This window comes from Triturus cristatus, chromosome 2_1, assembly GCF_964204655.1.
Source record: "Triturus cristatus chromosome 2_1, aTriCri1.1, whole genome shotgun sequence".
NCBI lineage: Eukaryota > Metazoa > Chordata > Amphibia > Caudata > Salamandridae > Triturus > Triturus cristatus.
Window position 1 is genome coordinate 39740612 of NC_140581.1, and position 13309 is coordinate 39753920.

Consider the following 13309-nt stretch of genomic DNA (forward strand, 5'->3'; position numbering starts at 1 on the left):
GGTTGGTAAATCCTGTTTAAATGCTCTCTGGGGAGAGCACTGTTAAGGAGGGGACTTGTCATATCTGAGGAGGCGGGGGAATCGTGAAAAGTAGAGGTTGTGAACGGCATCACGATCACAGCAAGTTTGAAGCCATGCGGAATCTTCTTGGTGGAGGTGACCTTAAGTACGGAGGGTAAGACTTTCCTCCATTGAGCGCAACGGTTGGTAAGAAATATGAGATTGTTGATTATCTAACCCTAACTGCAGCATAAGTAGGAATCAAGGAAGAGTGTTTCAGTGTTCGATCTGAGCAGTTTGTGTTTGAGATTTGTTGAGGTGTTTTAGGTTAGTTTTGGTGAACATATTTTTATTTATTTAGTTGAAGTTTTGTGTAGCGCAAACATGACCCAAGCGGGTATCAGAGCTCTTTACATGACGGTTGCGGAGGGCATAGATCGAGAGTTGTGGGAGACATTTAAGGCATAATACATCAGTAACAACAGTGACAAAGTGGTTATACTGGTCCGTGACAGTGGCCAGTTAGCAATTGCGAGAAGATACATAAGGAATAACAGTGGAATGGTGGCGTGCGACAAAGGTCCGTAGCAGAGGACAGGTGGGGACTAAGACAGTTAAAAACAGGCAGGGCGCCAGAAGGAGCAAAGCTTCTAGTTCAGCGTATTGTTCATCAGTAGTGCTTTCACTTACCTTTTGAAGGCAAGGGTTGAGGGAATTAGTCTTATTTCGGCAGGTAAGGAGTTCCATATTCTTGGGGTAACTCCACAGAAATTAAGTTTGTAGGTTTTCCGTTTTTTGAATTTCTTTGGCTTGAGGAGCATAGTGCTGGCGCTCCTTGAGGGCCGGGCGCTACCAGATAGCTCGAGCTTATTTTTCAGGGAGATAGGGGTATTGAAGTGTAGTGCTCTATGGGTCATACAAGCAATTTTTAACTGGATCCTTGCCTCAAAAGGGAGTCAAATGAGAGCTTTCAGGTCAGGAGAGATGTGGTTGGATTTCTTGGAGCCAGTGACAAATCTAGTCGCCGCATTGAGAGATGCTCTGAGTGGGGCTAAACTGAGTTTCGGGAGACCGCATAGAGTAGCACTGCCGTATTCAAGCCTAGAGATGACTAGTGCTTGCACCGCTGATTTGAAGTCTTCTTGTGGGAGCTAGGGTTTAATTTTTCTGAGGATGCTCAATTGAAAGTTGGCTCCTTTGGTAGATGTTCTGATGTGGTCTTGCATGTTTAGGTTCTTGTCTAGTACAACTCCCAGTGATTTAGTGGAGTAAATGATGTGTGGTGTGCAGTTGAGAGCGGTGAGGTTTGTTAGGAATTAGCCCGCAATTGGGGATTGCCTAGTTGGTGAAATGAGGAGGAATTAAGTTTTAAGGGCGTTTATTTGAGGTGGTTGGAGGTTAGCTAGTTTAAGGTTTTGTGCTGGGTTCCGTTGAGTGACTGGATGTCTTCAGGAGAAGATAGGTTAATGTACAGTTGGGTATCATCTGCATACATGTGATATTGGATGTTGGATGCTTTGAGGATTACAGTCAGAGGTTGAGTCAGAGTCAATGAAAAGGTTGAAGAGCGTGGGGGAGAGAGAGGACCCTTGAGGGACACCCAGAGTACAGGGACTGGAGTTGGATAGAGTTTGATTGGTTTTGACTCTTTCTGATCTGTTGTTGAGAAAAGAGGCAAACCATTTTAGGACCTTGCCTGAGAGCCCCATCCTACATTCCAAGAGGTTAAGAAGGTTGTCATGTTTGACTGCGTCGAATTCAGATGAGAAATCGAGTAGTATTAATAGGCAAGCTTCAGGCAGTCCGGGATCTCCCCTTGGAGAAGCGAAGCATTGATGATCTTGGACCAGAGCGGGACCAGGGTTCCTACCAGTTCTTTGAAGAAGTTGGGGTGGAGGGGATCTTTAAAGTGACATTTGAGTTGTGTCCGGCAGGAGATAGTAGGAGATTCAGTGCATTGGTATGTGATAAATCCACAATGAGGTCACTGGCAGGGAGGCGCAAGGGTAGCAAGTCAGTGTAGGACTGTAGGAAAGTAGGATCTGCGTCTTATGGTTACCCCCACTTTTGCTTGATGTTACACTGTTTTTGACTAGCCTGACTGGGATCTTGCTAATCAGCACCCCAGTCTATCTGCTTTCTCCATAACATGTTATGCATGTACTTAGGTACACTCCAGATTGGATACTGGGGTACACTTGTCAGTCCCTAGTATATTGCACACATGTACCCAGGGCATAGGTACTCCTGAGGCCTCCCATGGGCTGCAGCATGTATTATGCCACCCATGAGAGGCCATGCAAAATGGAACTACAGGCCTGCCATTGCAGCCTGTGTAAGCTGGTGCTTGTAGGTATCCACGAAATGTCTTTACACCGCCAGATAAAGTTTCAAACTTTGCAACAAGAATTATTTTTAATGTCCCTAGACACTCTTCTATCTCATAATACCACCCCTGAGCCGGCTAGTTGTTGTCTAAAAACAGAGATTTTGCAAGCTACCTGTCCTAGTTTTCAGAGCCAAAAACGGCACATCTCCAAACTAGCCCTCTTTAATCTCCTTCATTACGTGCCACGTCACTACCGATGCTCAGCCAGTGAAAACCTCCTAGCTGCAGCCCAACCCCCACATGCACCAATCAGGTCCCTCTCTTTTCATTTACATGGGCCACCTCTCCCCTGAGACCTTGTTCTCCACCAGGGATGATGGCAGGTTGAATAAGTAAACTCTTCTGGCTTCTCGCTCAACCCATCTGCTGTCCCCATCCAAGAACGCCTAATTTTTCAGGAATTTTCCTAACTCACCACTTCTTCATAAAAATCTGTTACCTTAACTATGTTTGTGGGGTAAATGTAGAGTCATCCTCCAGCATCTGTCCTAACCCCCCACATCTGTGCATTATCCTACGCCTCTAGATGTTGTAGGTATTGAATTACTATTCCTACATATACAACCGTACCTTGAAAAGCTGTGAATTGTGCATGGTGGTTTCTGCTAAATATACAGACATGTGCGCGGGCTGGTGGATATCTCTAAATATGGTGGGTAGAGTAAAGACTGGGTGGTGGACAGAAAGTCCTCCGCCACCCTGTCTACCTTTACTCCGTCCATCAAACCCTAAACCAGGCCTCAAAAGGCCTTGGGACGGAGTAAAGGCAGACATGAGGACCAGATGCATGGGTTGCTCAGTTCATTCTCACTCGGGGTTTGCATTTCTTTTTCAAAAACCCTTCTATCACTCACATCATTATAAATCTTAAGACTGCATAATTGTCTTTTTCTTACAAAATATTATTTGATTAGGCTGAATTGGATTATACCACAAGATACTGGCTGTTCGTATTGACAAGAAAATTCAGTCACAAAAATTTGAATTTAAATGCTGACATAGACTAAGTCCACACAGAAAACTCTGTGTCATTAAAACAAATATTTAAATGACTTCCATTTGAATACGTGTTCCAAATTAACTTGATACTCTTGCTCACATGGACATTAGGGTCGCCCTTGTTTTCGTTGACCTTTGATAATAATGAAGCGGTGTGTTGGTGGTGAGGTGGAAGCAGGCTTCACTGCCTCTGGCAATGATGAAGCAGTGTGTTGGTGGTGAGGTGGTAGCAGGCTTCACTGCCTCTGGCAATGATGAAGCAGTGTGTTGGTGGTGAGGTGGAAGCAGGTTTCACTGCCTCTGGCAATAATGAAGCGGAGTATTGGTGGTGAGGTAGAAGCAGGCTTCACTGCCTCTGGCAATAATGAAGCAGTTTGTTGGTGGTGAGGTGGAAGCAGGCTTCACTGCCTCTGGCAATAATGAAGTGGATTGTTGGTGGTGAGGTGGAAGCAGTCTTCACTGCCTCTGGCAATAATGAAGCGGTGTGTTAGTGGTGAGGTGGAAGCAGGCTTCACTGCCTCTGGCAATAATGAAGCGGTGTGTTGGTGGTGAGGTGGAAGCAGGCTTCACTGCCTCTGGCAATAATGAAGCGGAGTGTTGGTGGTGAGGTGGAAGCAGGCTTCACTGCCTCTGGCAATAATGAAGCGGTGTGTTGGTGGTGAGGTGGAAGCAGGCTTCACTGCCTCTGGCAATAATGAAGTGGATTGTTGGTGGTGAGGTGGAAGCAGTCTTCACTGCCTCTGGCAATAATGAAGCGGTGTGTTAGTGGTGAGGTGGAAGCAGGCTTCACTGCCTCTGGCAATAATGAAGCGGTGTGTTGGTGGTGAGGTGGAAGCAGGCTTCACTGCCTCTGGCAATGATGAAGCGGAGTGTTGGTGGTGAGGTGGAGGCAGGCTTCACTGCCTCTGGAAATGATGAAGCGGAGTGTTGGTGGTGAGGTGGAAGCAGGCTTTACTGCCTCTGGCAATAATTAAACGGTGTGTTGGTGGTGAGGTGGAAGCAGGCTTCACTGCCTCTGGCAATAATGAAGCGGAGTATTGGTGGTGAGGTAGAAGCAGGCTTCACTGCCTCTGGCAATAATGAAGCAGTTTGTTGGTGGTGAGGTGGAAGCAGGCTTCACTGCCTCTGGCAATAATGAAGCGGAGTGTTGGTGCTGAGGTGGAAGCAGGCTTTACTGCCTCTGGCAATAATTAAGCGGTGTGTTGGTGGTGAGGTGGAAGCAGGCTTCACTGCCTCTGGCAATAATGAAGCGGAGTGTTGGTGGTGAGGTGGAAGCAGGCTTCACTGCCTCTGGCAATAATGAAGCGGTGTGTTGGTGGTGAGGTGGAAGCAGGCTTCACTGCCTCTGGCAATAATGAAGTGGATTGTTGGTGGTGAGGTGGAAGCAGTCTTCACTGCCTCTGGCAATAATGAAGCGGTGTGTTAGTGGTGAGGTGGAAGCAGGCTTCACTGCCTCTGGCAATAATGAAGCGGTGTGTTGGTGGTGAGGTGGAAGCAGGCTTCACTGCCTCTGGCAATGATGAAGCGGAGTGTTGGTGGTGAGGTGGAGGCAGGCTTCACTGCCTCTGGAAATGATGAAGCGGTGTGTTGGTGGTGAGGTGGTAGCAGGCTTCACTGCCTCTGGCAATGATGAAGCGGTGTGTTGGTGGTGAGGTGGTAGCAGGCTTCACTGCCTCTGGCAATGATGAAGCGGTGTGTTGGTGGTGAGGTGGTAGCAGGCTTCACTGCCTCTGGCAAAGATGAAGCGGTGTGTTGGTGGTGAGGTGGAAGCAGGCTTCACTGCCTCTGGCAATAATTAAGCGGTGTGTTGGTGGTGAGGTGGAAGCAGGCTTCACTGCCTCTGGCAATAATGAAGCAGTGTGTTGGTGGTGAGGTGGAAGCAGGCTTCACTGCCTCTGGCAATAATGAAGTGGAGTGTTGGTGGTGAGGTGGAAGCAGGCTTTACTGCCTCTGGCAATAATTAAGCGGTGTGTTGGTGGTGAGGTGGAAGCAGGCTTCACTGCCTCTGGCAATAATGAAGCGCTGTGTTGGTGATGAGGTGGAAGCAGGCTTCACTGCCTCTGGCAATAATGAAGCGGTGTGTTGGTGGTGAGGTGGAAGCAGGCTTCACTGCCTCTGGCAATAATGAAGTGGAGTGTTGGTGGTGAGGTGGAAGCAGGCTTCACTGCCTCTGGCAATGATGAAGCGGAGCGTTGGTGGTGAGGTGAAGGCAGGCTTCACTGCCTCTGGCAATAATGAAGCGGTGTGTTGGTGGTGAGGTGGAAGCAGGCTTCACTAACTCTGGCAATGATGAAGCAGAGTGTTGGTGGTGAGGTGGAGGCAGGCTTCACTATCCCTGGCAATGTGGAAACGGTGTGTTGGTGGTGAGGTGGTAGCAGGCTTCACTGCCTCTGGCAATGATGAAGCGGTGTGTTTGTGGTGAGGTGGTAGCAGGCTTCACTGCCTCTGGCAATGATGAAGCGGTGTGTTGGTGGTGAGGTGGTAGCAGGCTTCACTGCCTCTGGCAAAGATGAAGCGGTGTGTTGGTGGTGAGGTGGAAGCAGGCTTCACTGCCTCTGGCAATAATGAAGCGGTGTGTTGGTGGTGAGGTGGAAGCAGGCTTCACTGCCTCTGGCAATAATGAAGCGGTGTGTTGGTGGTGAGGTGGAAGCTGGCTTCACTGCCTCTGGCAATGATGAAACGGTGTGTTGGTGGTGAGGTGGTAGCAGGCTTCACTGCCTCTGGCAATGATGAAGCGGTGTGTTGGTGGTGAGGTGGTAGCAGGCTTCACTGCCTCTGGAAATGATGAAGCGGTGTGTTGGTGGTGAGGTGGCAGCAGGCATTGCTCTCTGGTTGGCGGGCACTGCTTTCCAGATAGCACACTATAGGAGTTGGAGCTAGGCAATGGGAGGAGCCATGAAGTGGTGTGACTGAGAGACAGCGTTTCCGGCACCAGCAGCAAACCATGCATCATGACTGCTCAGCAGAGAGACTCAGGGCCTCTAAAACCCCACAACTTTACCAAATTATCGAAATGCCATATAAGCTCTCCCCTGACCAAGCTACTCCAGCCAGGAAATCAGTTTGAGCCAATTTGTGTGCTCTGCACTCCTAAACACTGGCAAACTTGTGCATTCCATTAATGTTTATTTTACTCAACAGTCCAACCCATACAGAATTTACAATTGCACCTAGAAAAAAACATAGTCTGAGGCATAGCTTGGGTTTCATGACTGAAAGTGCTTCTTTTTATTAGATCTCCTTTTATTACACATTATCCAAGCTCTTTTGCTCTTGAAAAAATATTTGTAATAAAAATATATATATATATATACATACATAAATAAAGGGGTTTCACTCAGCCCTCTTCATCCATTGTTAAGTAAGAACAATGTCCACAAGGAACTTATTCACAAAGATCCGTTAGCAATTTTGGAGTAAAAATTATACTCCCAGCTGATTTAATCCCCAAGCCAAAGAGAACGTACTTAATTAGTCTGGAGTACTTATTTACTTCAACAGGAGCAAGAATAATTTATTGCACAATTCACAATTATATCATAAACATTTTAGTTTTCAGGCACAAAAGAGAAATGGTGAAAAAGGTGAGAATAGAGCCCAGTGAGAATAATCATAGCCTACAAGGTGAACTAAGTGTATAAGAGGTCTTTTTTAAAAAAACAATGAGGAGCATATAAGAGTGTAACGAGTCTTTTTTGCTCTCCCTTTGTTGGAGTCGACGACGTTTCAACCCTCTCTGGGTACGGGGTCTCTTCAGGACAATATCTGGGGACTAATTGTATTCAAATAGGATTTGAAGATTGGTAGATGGTATATGTCTGACGAAGTTTGGAGCATCTAATGTCTCCGCTGTCTCCTTGACAATGCTTGACAAATACAAGGACTAATTTAGCCAGTCCATATAATGATAGAACTGCTGTAGGGATACAAGATATCCGTGGTCCAATTCCGACTGTAATTGATATGTCTCCGTAGTGAATACTTTTTAGAAGACGAACGAGTGAAGCATCCGAATCCTGAACGAATCCTGAACGAGTGAAGCATTCGAATCCGCTATACATGATAGGTTATGATCTTCAATTAATTTTGTTGTTTCAGAGCTCAAATACGGTACGATGAAGAGTATATACTCACATCAGTTAATCTCAAAAGAATAAAGTGCCTGCTCTGCCACTCGAATAGGTGAGGTTTTTCCAAAATACATTGCATACCTATGTAGTTAAAAAAAAACGTATAGATCTACACAATAAAACTCTTTCTCTTATAGAATCCTCTATACTAAGGATTTGAGATTGGTAATATTTTTTCGCCTAAAATTAAAATATGGCGGCGGCAACGGATATCAAGTTAAGCGACTACATCATCATAGGTACAAGCGCTTTTATCAAAAATTTCAATAATTTAATAAAAATTAAAATGTAATGGGAGATGTGGAATTAACACAGATTGAGAACACTATGTATATACTCCTTTCTCTTATCATTTATAGCACCCTACATTGAGACTATAAAGGTGTTGCAAAAGGTGCCTCTACATGATTACGCAATTGAACAATCATAATCTGTCACACTATTAAGGTAAAAGAAGCCCTATTCACAAAAAGAGTATATTTGCATTGTTATCTAGCACATGTTATTTCGAATATTGATTATGTTAAATAATAGTATCTGAAAAATAGATCTATTTTTATACATTTTGTGGTATAATGTCAAGGCCTTGCATCACAAGAACCTGTGGTAATGTGCAATAATAGAACTTTTAACTATAATAACCAAATATTAAATTGGTGTGAATAATTAAGGAGATGTAAACATGTTTGCTTTAGAACGTACACAGTACATGTTAGGTTTCTTGATTTGTATTTGACACATACTTTTTATACTTCTTATGTTTAGATTTTAAGACAATTCTTTGTCCTGAAGAAGGTGAAAACATTGAATCAAACACCGAAACGCCGCGTCGACTGTTTTAAAAAAAAATGTTTTTAATAATTCATTAGATTGTAACCTATAGCGGGAGAAAGATTACGTATAGTTTTTACTGAATATGTCATATAATAAATTGATGTTTTAACCGTGATTGTTTTTATAGTATGTTCTTGAAACCGTAGATTGTACTGTGTCATCGCAAATAAGAGTCATTTAATAGTTCTTCATAGATAGTGGGTCTCCCTGGCAAAAGAGATTTATCTAATAAGATCTACTATTCTTAGGACTCAATAGGCCCAGTGAGAAGCCTTTTGTCACAGCTTATATGCTTTAACTTGGGAACTTTTGTCTTTTGTGAAGTATTAGATCTAAATAAAAGCATTGAAAGGTTACTAATTTCGTCAAAAGTATTAAATTGTGCACCATTGGTCAGTTTGATCTCATCTGCATCTCCCAACATTGAAAATGGCGCTTTGTGTGCACTTTACAACAAGGGTAGAGTCAATACACAAAGATTGCCTAATAAGAAGTCTCAGTCATATTGCTACCGGTGCGGCTCAAAGAATCATAATAGCAACTGCCCTGCTTGCCCAGCTCTTGGGAAACGATGTATAGTACGGAAAAAATTAGGCCATTTTCAGGCGGTTTGCAGAAGCAGCAGGAATTCTCTACGGATTATTAATATAGATCAGAACTTGACGCATGCACTCAGTCAATCAGCAATGTAGTTTTAAATATTGACTGCAATTTGGTATCTACAACTGTGAAAGTTCCTAATTGTGAAATACTAATCGATGAATTTCCTTTGCAGGTTATGGCGGACTGTGGTTCGCCCATCACCATCTTGCGTGACACCATTTTTAAAAATTATGTGGTAGCAATAAGGCGCTTCTCACACCTGATGTCAATCAATTAGTATTTGGAGAAAAAATAATTGACATGTTGGACTTTTTCAAAGCAAATGTGCAATGTCTAGGTAGATTAATTCACACTAAGGTTTATGTTGCCATCAAGGGTATAATTATTGTTGTGTGGCAGGATTTACCTAAAATGGGCTTATACTTGGTACCTGGTTTAGACAATCCTATTAGAGTGGGAGAACTTCCAGACGTAACTGAAAGTAATATCACGGAACCATTGAATGTAATTTTAGATAAGCACAAAGACCTTATTTCAGAAAAAATTGGTACTGTCAAGGGTTTTGTCCATTAGATCAAACTTAAACCGAATGCCAAACCTTTTGTGCACAAAGTTTGCCCAGTTCTTCTATCTGTCAGACAGTAACTAAAGCAACTAATTAAGAACTTATGTATTCAAGGCATTATAGAACCTACAGAATCTTCTAAATGGATCACCGCGATTGTAGTCGCATGCAAAAAATCAGATGAGATCCGCCTATGTGCCGACTTGAAGTCCCTTAATGCCAACATTTTAATGAATTGTCATCCCCTGCCAAGAATACAAAAAATGCTAATAATTTGGGAGGTGCTAAATGGTTTTCAGTTATAGGCTTATGGTCTGTGTCCCACCAAATTGCCTTGGATCCTGAGTCTCAGAAATTGACAGCTTTTGTCACGCCCTTTTGTGCTTACAAGTACCTTAGACTTCCTTTTGTGCTGGCATCAACTGCCAGGGACTTTCAGGAGCTCATGGATGTCTTGTTTGGTGACATGCAAGGCTGTACAAGCTTACCAGGATGACATTTTGGTATTGGCCAGTTCCTTGGGGGATCACAATGTCATCTTGGAAAGAGTACTTTCTGCACTCTCACGCAAAGGCATGACTATCAGAAGGGACAAGTGCAAATTTGCCACCCAAGACTTTGAGTATTTAGGGCACCCTATTTCTACATCTGGGATGAAACCCAAATTATCTTTAATTAAAGCCATCAAGGACGCTAGTCCTCCTACAGACCCTGATCCACTTCGTTCATTTTTAGGACTTGCAGAATATTATGTGAGATTTGTATCATGTTATGCCCATGCAGTTGAACCACTCAGGACCTTGCTCAGGAAGGGCCAAAAGTTTGATTGGTTAAGTGAATTCAAAATGCATTTGCTAAGGAAAAAGATTTGATTGTGCAAGCCCCTGCTTTATCAGCATTTAGAGAAGGCTGGGATACTATAATTACATTAGACTCGAGCACTCAAGGTCTAGGTGCAGTCTCGAGTCAAAAGGTAAATGGTAAAGAACAAAGAGTTGCGTCCAGATCACTAAGACATTTTGAGAAGTAATACAGCACGGTCGAACGTGAGGCGCTAGCAGGCATCTGGGCTGTGCAGAAGTTCAAAATGTATGTGTGGGGCAGGTTTATTGAGCTTCGCACAGATCACAAACCATATTCACAGGAGGTGTCCACAACATATCAGCTAGATTGACCAGACTCGTTTCCAAATTATATGAGTATACTTTTACTATTAGTCATGTATCAGCGAGAAGGAACTTTAGAGCAGATTGTCTCCCCCTCTTGCCTTTATCTGACTTTGATTATGAAAATGACATTGATGATATTGAATGTGCAGCAAGTATTCATGACATTCTTACTTTGCAAGATGAGGCTGTTATCTTTTCTGCTGAAGAATGGAAGAGAGCGTATCAGGTAGATGAAGTATTGAGACAAGTAGGTACATACATTACCAATCGTTGGCCTCTCATTCGATGCTTACACAATGAGTTGAAAACGTATGCACAAATTTCCAGTGAACATTCTATGGATGATGGTTTGAACATGAGGAGTGACGTGCATATCCCCCCTGCAAAAATTTGTCCTATTATTGCCAAGGTACACAAGGTGCATCTTGGGACAACCAAGATGAGTATGTGTACCAAAGAGCACTATTGGTGGCCCTCTCTAGAAAACCAGGTAAAACTCATTGTTGACAATTTTCCTGAATGTCTAGTCTCAGATAAACACTGGAAAATGAGCAAAGGGGTTTTAAAAACTGTTCCACTCCCTGAGGTTCCTTGGGACAAGTTGGGACTTGATTTCTCAGGACCTTATGTCAATCTACCTGGGGAGATGAAATATGTTATCCTGTTGGTGGATTATTTTTTGAAATGGTTGTATTTCTCCTTCCCTAGCTCGTCCTCTTCTGACTAAGCCATCAAATTTCTAGAGCAAGTTTTTTCCATAGAAGGTTCTCCTGGGTCTGTAGTTACTGGCAACGGGGCACATTTTTAATTGATCAGATGCAGCAATTTCTGGCAAAGCGTGACGTCAAGCACTTACAAGTAGCTTTATATTCAGCATCTTCCAATGGTATGGTTGAAACAGGGAATAAAGTAATAAAAGAAGGTATACAAACAGCTATTTCCGCAGGTTTGATTATCAGATCTTTCCTCAAGGAGAAGATCTGGGAATATAATTCTTCTCTGCATTGCACCAAAGGGGTTACCCTGTTTCTTATGCTAAGAGGAAGGAAACCTAAGTCTGGTTTGTTTCCTAATTGGTTAAAAGGTCAGTTAGAAGTCAAAGAACCAGATGTGGATAGAACTATTAAGGAAAAGGTGTTACCACCAGTCCAAATGAAGCAATTTAAAATGTCTGTACACAAGCACACTCCTGGTGATAACGTCAAAGGTCTCAAAGTTGGGGATTTTGTGTTAATTAAAAACATGTAATGGTAAAGAAAGGGGATTCTGTGTTCTCTTCTCCTACTGAAGTTCTTAGGCTGGTAAAGGATCAGTGTTGCTAGAAAGCAAAGGGTGGTGGAATGTCCAGAATGCGGTCAGAGTATCTCACCAACGAGCTCAGGCAATTAACCAGAAGAAAATTACAAGGTCTGCCTTTGATTGGACACATTGGATCCAACCTTCCTTTGATGAAGTTAGTAATAAAGGGAATGCTCTTGCAAGGGCCTCACATGTTTTCGGATGTATCTGTTACCAGATCTTGTGACATTAAGAGACCAAATAGATTCAATGATTTTAAAATGTATTAACATTTAGTTACTTCATGTTGTTGCAATTCTTGTTTTGTTTTGGGGGAAGGTGAAGTGGTAGACTAACATCTAAAATATCTTTACAAGAAAAATATCAATTGGTAATCATATTGCATTTTATTTATTCTTAATATTGATTAAGAACGTCTAAGTGATGTCAATATTAGGGGTAGTACATGGGATCATTGTCATGGTCCTGAAAAAAAAGCCTTGGGGTAATGGCTTGGAACATGTCGGCCGTGAGACACACACACATAGGAGTGCGTTTCTCTTTTCCCCACTTTTAACAATAACAGCTATAAGATTGAATAAATATTTAGTTCCCATCTGGCCAGGCATTTTTTAACACCAAAATAGACCCTCCCACTCTCATACCATAATTTACCTAATATTTTACATCTTACAAAGTGCTCCGACGTCTTTGTTGGTCGCAGCACACCCAGTCCCGCAGCAGGCGGGAAGAACCCGCTGATGAAGCATGCCACCATTGGACATCTTGGTGGGTGAGGGTTATTTTAAGAAAACTTAGTGCTTGCCTTAAACTATAAAGTTCACTGGGAAGATAGCCTTTTCTAACTGTTATATCTGGTTTACGGCACTAGGCATCTTTCATGATTCTCTGGTTCCCACTGCTCAGCCAGTGTGTAGGTGCTGTTTGGAATGTTGGGGTGCATGGTAATGTAATGGAATGTTTGGATGCCTGTGATGTGAGTGTCAGTTGGAGTAAGGGCTGAGCAGCAGGGAGGCTGCTCCTGGTGGGGCTAGCTACAGAACTTACTAGAAGAAAATCCTAAGAACTAAGATCATCAAATCTTTCAGCTACAACTTTACCTCGACTACTGGATTTCCTACCTTCATCATAACATAACGCAGTGGGACTCTTCTTGATTTTTCTATTAAGCAAAGTAGGCCGAGTCCTCTGTAATCTGACGTCTTTCTCCCCCTGTGTTTGAGTTGTATCTTTGTACTTTGCCTGTGGCAGCGGTAGCCGGTAGGCAGGTTGGCCGGTTGTAGAGTCAGTTGCTCCTGTGGCTCCTGCTGACCAGCGGCTA

At 43.3% G+C, this 13309-nt stretch overlaps 1 protein-coding gene across 5 annotated transcripts in view; it reads right to left on the reverse strand.

The window, feature by feature from the left end:
• The window catches only part of FAM221B (family with sequence similarity 221 member B), a 194019-nt gene that overhangs the window by 169479 nt on the left and 11231 nt on the right, over positions 1–13309 (reverse strand). The window lies entirely within an intron of this gene.